We start from the raw sequence: 7,659 nt of genomic DNA, 5'->3' as shown, positions 1-7,659 counted from the left end.
CATTGGCCCATTTGGTCCAGATCCTGTTGTAACCCTCTTCGCTATCAACAATACCTCCAATTTTGGTGTCATCTGCAAACTTACTAACTGTACCTCTTATGCTCGCATCCAAATCATTTATGTAAGTAATATTGTAACTGTACCCACACTCACCACTTCCTCTGGAAGTTCATTCTATACACGAACCAACTCTGTGTAAAAAGAGTTGCCCTTTGTTCTTCTAAACTCTAGTGAATATAGGGACAGTAGAACCAATCTCTCTTCACAGGCCAGTCCTGCCGTCCTTGGTAGCAGCCTAGTGAACCTCTGCTGCATTCCTTCTGTGACAAGTATATTCTTTGTTGGCTAGGGAGACCAAAACTGCTTGGAATGCTTCAGGTACGGTTACCTGTATAACTGAATAAAGACAAATCTACTTCTGAACTCAAAATCACTTGCAAAGAAGGCCAATATTACCTTCCTAATTGCTTGCTGCACTTGCCTATTTACCTTCATTGATTGGTGTACAACAACATCCAGAACCCTTCATACAAACATATCACCATTTAAATAAAACACTTCCTTTTTGTTTTTCACACCAAAGTGTATAACTTCACATTTCGCCATATTGTACTGCATTTGCCACGGTGTTTGCCCACTTACTCAATTTATCTAAATCACCTTACCACCTCCTTATATGTTCCTCACAATCCCACCTAGTTTTATACCATAAGCAAATTTCAAAACGTTGAATTTGATTCCTTCATTCGGATATTTATAGATATCATGAATGGCTGAGGCCAAAACATTGATCTTATGGTACCACTAATCACTGGAAAAAGGCTCATTTATTTCCACTCTCTGTTCCCTGTCTGTAAACGAATTCTCAGTCTGTGCCAATATATTATGCCTAATCCAGTGTGCTTTAATTTTTCCCAGTAACCTCTTCTGAAAATACAAATACACCATTCCATTCTATTAGTTACATTCTAAAAAAAAGCTTCACTAGATTTATGAAGCATGATTTGTCTTTGATAAACACATGTTGGCTTTGTATTGTCCTGTTAATGCTTTCCAAGTGTTCTGTTCTCACACTTAAGTAAAACAAAGAACTGCAGATGCTGAGATTTGAAACAAGTATAACAGAAAATGCTGAATAAGCTCAGCAGGTCTGGCAGCATCTGTGGAGAGAAAACAGAGAGTGAGTAGACCCCTTAAAGATCAAAGTGGTTATCTTGGTGTTGAACCTCATGAGATGGGAGAGATATTAAATGAATATTACACGTCAGTTTTTAGTGTGGAGAAAGAAATGGGGGCTAGTGAATGCAGAAAAATACACATTGATGTTTTGAAAACAATTCACATTACAGAAGAGGATATGCAAGAGGTCTTAAGAAATATAAAGGTGGATAAATCTCCAGGTCTAGTGTATCCCAGGACATTGGGGAAGACAGGGAGGAAATTGTGGGACCCCTTTCAGAAATATTTGTATCATCTATAACTACGGGTGAGGTGTCGGATAATTGGAGAATGGCTAATGTTGTGCTTTGTTTAAAAAGGGATATAAGGACAAACCTGGAAACTATAGACCTGTGAGTCTGACTTTGGTGGTGGGTAAGTTGTAGTGTCACATAGCATGGAAACAGTCGTTCGGTCCAACCAGTCCATGCCGACCGTAATCTCAAAATAAACTAGTCCCAACTACCTGTACTAGGCCCATATCCTGCCAAACGTTTCTTATTCGTGTACTTATCCAAATGTCTTTTAAACATTGTAACTGTACCTACACTCACCACTTCCTCTGGAAGTTCATTCCGTACACGAACCAACCTCTGTGTAAAAAAGTTGCCCCTCGTCCTTTTTAAATCTTTCTCTTCAGTCTTGAAATTGCCCACCATAGGGAAAAGACACCTGCCATTCACCTTATCTATATCCATAATGATTGTAAAACACTCGATAAGGTCACCCTTTAACCTCAGGATTTTTGGAGATGATCCTGAAAGACAGAATTTTATACATTTTGGAGAGGCAAGGAATGATTAGGCATTGTTAGCATGGTTTTGTGCAAGGGAAGTCATATCTCACAAACTTGATTGAATTTCTTGAGCAGAGCTGTAGACATTGTTTACTTTGACAAGGTTCCAAATGGTGGACTAATTAGTTTACAAAGGATTCAGGATGAGCTTGCCAATTGGATACAAAATTGGCTCGATGGCAGGAAACAGTGGTGGTGGAGAGTTGTCTTTTGAACAGGAAGCTTGTTACTAGCAGTGTTACACAGGGTGCACATTTGTTTGTCATTTATATAAATGATTTAGATGACAATATAGAAGCATTGTTAGTAAGTTTGCAAATGACACCAAAACTGGTGGTATGGTGGACAGTGAAGAAGGTTATCTAAGATTACAAAGAGATCTTGATCGATTAGCTCAAAAGGCTGAGGACTGGCGGATTGAATTTAATTTGGATCAACGCAAGATATTGCATTTTGGTAAAACAAACAAGCGTAGTACTTGTACAATTAGAAGTAGGGTTTTGGGTAGTGTTGTAGAACAGAGAAACCTAGCGGTTCAGGTACACAAATTTTTTAAAGTTTATATCACATGTGATTTAGAAGCGTTTAGTATGCTTGCCTTCATTGCTCAGACTTTTGAGTATAAGAGTTGGGAAGTCATATTGAGGTTGTCCTGTGGCCTCTTCTGGAGTTCAGGTTACCCTGCTATAGGAAAGATATTATTAAGCTGGAGAGAGTTCAGAAGAGATTTACTAGGATGTTGCTGAGAATAGGAGAAAGTGAGGACTGCAGATGCTGGGGATCAGAGCTTAAAAATGTGTCGCTGGTAAAGCGCAGCAGGTCAGGCAGCATCAAAGGAGAAGGAGAATCAACGTTTCGGGCATAAGCCCTTCTTCAGGAATGAGGATGGTGTGCCAAGCAGGCTAAGATAAAAGGTAGGGAGGAGGGACTATCACCCTCACCTTAACCTCCTTCCACCTATTGCATTCCCAACGCCCCTCCCCCAAGTCCCTCCTCCCTACTTTTTATCTTAGCCTGCTTGGCACACCCTCCTCATTCCTGAAGAAGGGCTTATGCCTGAAACGTCGATTCTCCTTCTCCTTTGATGCTGCTTGTTGCTGAGAATGAAAGGTTTGAGTTATAAGGAGAGGCTGGATCGACTGGGACATTTTTCACTGGAGAGTAGTAGGTTGAGGGGTGATGTTATAGAGGTTTTTGAAATCATGAACTGTATAGATAAGGTGAATGGCAGGTCTCTTTTCCCCATGATGGGGGATTTCAAGACTAAGGCGCATATTTTTAAGGTGAGTGAAGAAAGATTTAAAAAGAAATGAGGGATCTAATTTAGTTTGGAATTACGGTCGGCATGGACTGGTTGGACTGTGACTCTATAACTCTAAATCCAGTGACCCTTCTTTAGAATGGAGTGCTCAATATTCTTAGAGGACTTGACAAGTTTGATGTGGAAAGATTGTCTCCCAGTGTCCTTCAAGTACTGCAAGACTAGCCATTTAGCACCCTCATAAAGAGGCCGCAGCCATTTGCTCACCATTTAAGCTAGACATTGAATTAGGCTACATCAAATATATTCTGTGGAATATTGGCTATCTAGAATAGAACATTGCTTACTTGTTTCATGTAAACTCATCAACAAACATAAGACTGCCACTTTCACATCTGAAAATGCCCAAACTACCTAATATCACCCTGAAAGCCTAAGGTACTAATAAGCTTTGAGAAGATTTGTAGCTCAGGTTGAGGTTTTGGATGTAGGTTTGCTTGCTGAGCTGGAAGGTTCATTTCCAGACATTTCGTTACCCTACTAGATAACATCTTCAGTGGGACTCAGGTGAAAAATCCTGCTTTCTATTTATAGGTTTGGGTTAGTGATGTCATTTCCTGTGGTGATGTAATTTCCTGTGGTAAAGTCACTTACTGTTCCTTTTCTCAGGAGGGTGGTAAATGGGGTTTAACTCGATGTGTTTGTTGATAGTGTTCCGGTTGGAATGCCATGCTTCTCGGAATTCTCATGCATGTCTTTGTTTGACTTGTCTAGGCTGGATGTTTGTCCCAGTCGAAGTGGTGTCCTTCCTCATCCGTATGTGAGGATACTAGTGGGAGAGTGTCTTGTCTTTTTGTGGCTAGTTGTAGGGGAGAGTGGCTAGGGTTTCTAGATATGTTTTGTCTGCTTGTTTGGGTTTGTTGCTGAGAAATCGGCGGACTGTGTTCATTGGGTAGCCATTTTTTTAATACACGGTGTAGGTGATTTTCCTCTGCTCTGCATAGTTCCTCTGTGCTGCAGTGTGTGTTGGCTCATTGAAATAATGTCCAGCTTCGTTTGTGGGTGTTGGGATGATTGCTTCTGTACTTCAATATTTGGTCTGTATGTGTTGTTTTCCTGTAGACGCTGGTTTGAAGTTCCCCATTGGCTGTTCTCCCCTACATCAAAATCATCTTGGAAATGACTGCCAGGCTACTCAGACCCCTTGGCATCATGGTAGCCTACAAACCACCAACACACTAAAACAGCAGCTAATGAACTTGAAAGACCCTATACAGACAATGAGCAAAACCAACGTCATTTACAAAATATCATGCAAGGACTGTAACAAACACTACACTGGACAAACAGGCAGAAGACTAGCCACCACTGTATATGAACACCAACTAGCCACAAAAAGACATGACCCTCTCCCACTAGTATCCTCACATACGAATGAGGAAGGTCAACACATCCATCCTAGGACAAGTCAAACAAAGACACACACAAGAATTACTAGAAGCATGGCATTCCAACCGGAACTCTATCAACAAATACATCGAGTTAGACCCCATTACCCACCCCCTGAGAAAAGGAAGAGGAAGTGACTTCACGAAGGGAAATAACATCACCATAGGAAATGACATCACCGACCCAAACATATAGATAGAAAGAAGGAATTTTCAGCATTGCTTTGCCTGAGGCCTACTGAAGATGTTACCTAGTAGGGTAACGAAACGTCTGGAATCAACCTTCCAGCTCAGCAAGCAAACCTACATCCAAAAGCCTAAGGTATTTCAAAACATTTAATCATCAGATGAAGTTAGCTATTTTGCACTCCTACCATTCAGTGGCAACATGAGTGGTATTTTTCATGAACAATTTCTTTGGCAGTCCCTTGGGATCAAGAAAGATATTGTTCCAGTGGAGGGTTGTGGGTCCTAAGATCATTTATGGATTCAGAAAGCCTGCCACAGATGGGGCATGTAGTGTCTGTTGAAGTGGGTGGGTGGGATGCTCACGTTTTCACATGCTCCTTCCACTGTTTGCGCTTGGCCTCCCTGTGCCTGGTGGAGATACTTGAAATTGTGGGCTCTTTCACAGATGCTTCTTCTGCAAGTTAAATAATGGGTTAAATAATCCCATGTGTCAGTGAGAATATTATTTTTTTTTCCAGGAAGCTTTGAGGACATCCATGAAGAAATTACCCCTAGTAACCAATTGTCATGACGAAATCTGAAGTAGAAAACATTATTTGGAGGTTGTGTTAGGCAAGTGGACAGCATGACCCACCCAAATAAATTGATTTATAGTGACCTGTGCCTCAATTCTAGGAATGTTGGCCTGAGCGTGGACACTGATATTGATACATCTACTCTAACAGTGCATTTCCAGCATTTTGCAGCGATGTTGTTAGTGATATTTCTCAGGAGATTCGAGGTGTCTTCTATTATTATCCATGTCTCTGGTGCATCCAAAACCACTGTTAACACTGTTACCCTCTAAACACTGATTTCAGATCTGATTTGAGGTCTTTATCATTAAACACTCTGATCTTCAGAAGATCAAAGACAATGTTGGCACAATAGAATCTGCACTCAATAGGTGGACATTCCAAGATGTGGGAATTGATCCACATTGTCTGGTGGCCCACCTTGGATCTTGATTGTTGAGGGCAATGCTTTGCTGCTGAAGCAGTTTGGTAGATGACCTTGGTCTTATGGATATTTAATTTTAAGCCCATTGTCTCATGTGCCTCTGTGAATGTATCATTGAAAATCTGGAGTTGACCTCTGAGTGTACATATGCACAAGTATAGTTTACAGATTGTAGCACAATATCAGAGTTTAGGATAGTCATGATTCTGAATTGGATGTGACGGAGGTCCACCAGTTTCCTGCTTTTCCTATCGATTATCTCCCCACCAGAAGGAAGCTTCAAGGAAATGGATGGGGTATTGTGACAAGGAAGATGGAGAAGACTGGAGATGACACACCATGGCTTGATCTTAATTTGCATACGTTTGGGCCTGAAGTGGATCGATTACGGAGATTCATGGCTTACATGCCATCATGCAATAGTTGAGAGATAATGAAGGACAATGAAGAACAGGCAGCCAAATTTTAAGGAGCACATTCCATAATCCAATCCTGTTGACAGAGTCAAAGGCTTTTGTGAGGTCAAATAAGATCAAATTAAAAGGTTGTAGCTGTTCTGTACACTTTTCTTGAACTTGACTTGCTGAGTAAATTATATCCACTGTAGCTCTTGATCCGTGAAATCAAGATTGAATTGAGGTTGAAATGTAACTCATGTATGCATGCCAAAAGCTACATATTTCAAACACAGTGATCTATCCTCTAAAAGCAAGAAAAAAAATTGTCTAGGCATTGCACCTTAAACAAAATGTGGTTGGTGGTTGGCGGCAATTGTTCCTGGGTGCATTCTCCATGAATAATACACTGACCAGATTCGACTTGCTAACCAAACAGTACCATTTTCTCATGCACTATAAATTGTTGCTCCCTTTTTGAGTGCAGAATGAAAAGGTTAGCCAACACAGATCTTTTTTCTGAGCAACTTTATATAAATTGTTGAAAATGAGAATGGAAATAACACTAATTTGAAGAAAAGCATTTATACAGTCAGTTTTGATATAAAGTGATAGTTCTGTTCTCATGTGATCTCGCATTACATGAAAATCGTGCAACAGTGGCGCAATTTAAACTAATGGGGCTAGAATCAGGTTCAACAACAAACCACAGGTCCCATTGGATAAATAGTTAACAGTTGGTCAGACCCTAGTCCACAGGTCATAGAACAGTCAAAGTTGGTGCAGTAACTTTTTTTGTTGCAATGGAACCATTAGATTGGCTAGAAAACAATTGTGTTTCCTGTGTAGAGATGTGTAGCATGGGGCATTTTTATTCACCTTGTTAACTCAATATGGAATTGCATTTTCAATGTCCTTCACATGGCAACAAGTCACTTACCCAATCTGTTATCACTGAGCGTGCTTTGTTTTCAAAATCCACTAGATGGCACATTTGTCACATAAACTGGCCAAATGAATAGTACCAGGTCCAATTGCAAAATAGACTAACAGCTGTTTTCTGGGGTGGAATCTTCCCAGCCCTGAATGACAATGGTAATGGCAAATCAGTTGGGAAATTAAATGAGATCAGAGAAATTAGATTCTCATACTGAAAAATAAAGAGTTTGATTTTCTGTGGGAATCTTGCTGGTAAGTGGTGAGAGGGTTATTTGCATGCATTAACGTCTTATTATTACCCAATCTTGCCTCATTTCTATGCAATTTTTATTTCATCAGACATTGGTGAGAAACCAGACTGTGAAAATCTCTGACCCGAGAGTCACGGCAGGTAATTGTTCATCCAGGTCTCTA

At 40.4% G+C, this 7,659-nt stretch overlaps 1 protein-coding gene across 1 annotated transcript in view; it reads right to left on the bottom strand.

Annotated features, from left to right (window-relative positions):
• LOC122552954 (filamin-A-interacting protein 1-like) overlaps positions 1-7,659 on the bottom strand; it is a 250,336-nt gene that overhangs the window by 21,296 nt on the left and 221,381 nt on the right. The gene's annotated exons all lie outside the window — the stretch shown is intronic.

The sequence above is a fragment of the Chiloscyllium plagiosum genome, chromosome 9 (assembly GCF_004010195.1).
Source record: "Chiloscyllium plagiosum isolate BGI_BamShark_2017 chromosome 9, ASM401019v2, whole genome shotgun sequence".
Classification (NCBI taxonomy): domain Eukaryota; kingdom Metazoa; phylum Chordata; class Chondrichthyes; order Orectolobiformes; family Hemiscylliidae; genus Chiloscyllium; species Chiloscyllium plagiosum.
This window is presented reverse-complemented; position numbering and strand designations above follow the sequence as displayed.